This window comes from Eleutherodactylus coqui, unplaced genomic scaffold (genome assembly GCF_035609145.1).
Source record: "Eleutherodactylus coqui strain aEleCoq1 unplaced genomic scaffold, aEleCoq1.hap1 HAP1_SCAFFOLD_42, whole genome shotgun sequence".
Lineage (NCBI taxonomy): Eukaryota > Metazoa > Chordata > Amphibia > Anura > Eleutherodactylidae > Eleutherodactylus > Eleutherodactylus coqui.
Window position 1 is genome coordinate 813,498 of NW_027101829.1, and position 546 is coordinate 814,043.

Genomic DNA, 546 nt, shown 5'->3' on the forward strand with positions numbered 1-546 from the left:
AGGTGGCACTATGGAGGATTTATTCCATCTCCCTTATTTGCATATTACCCAGAGGAGCGTGCGTGGCCATTTGAGTCTCCTCACTTTTTTATAGTATATAGTTGCTCTCCCTAAGGAGAAAAGAGCGTTTCTGACCCCTATTGCTTTTTCAAACACGGTCTACACCTCTCAGGTGCCGAGTTACAGGACGGTGAAAACAGTGAGTTTGTGTTAGACGCGAAACGTGCTCTGATTCACGCTCTAGGCTGGGAGCGCAAGCTTATTGCTTTTTCAAACACGGTCTACACCTCTCAGGTGCCGAGTTACAGGACGGTGAAAACAGTGAGTTTGTGTTAGACGCGAATCGTGCTCTGATTCACGCTCTAGGCTGGGAGCGCAAGCTTATTGCTTTTTCAAACACGGTCTACACCTCTCAGGTGCCGAGTTACAGGACGGTGAAAACAGTGAGTTTGTGTTAGACGCGAATCGTGCTCTGATTCATGCTCTAGGCTGGGAGCGAAAGCTTACTGCTTTTTCAAACACGGTCTACACCTCTCAGGTGCCGAG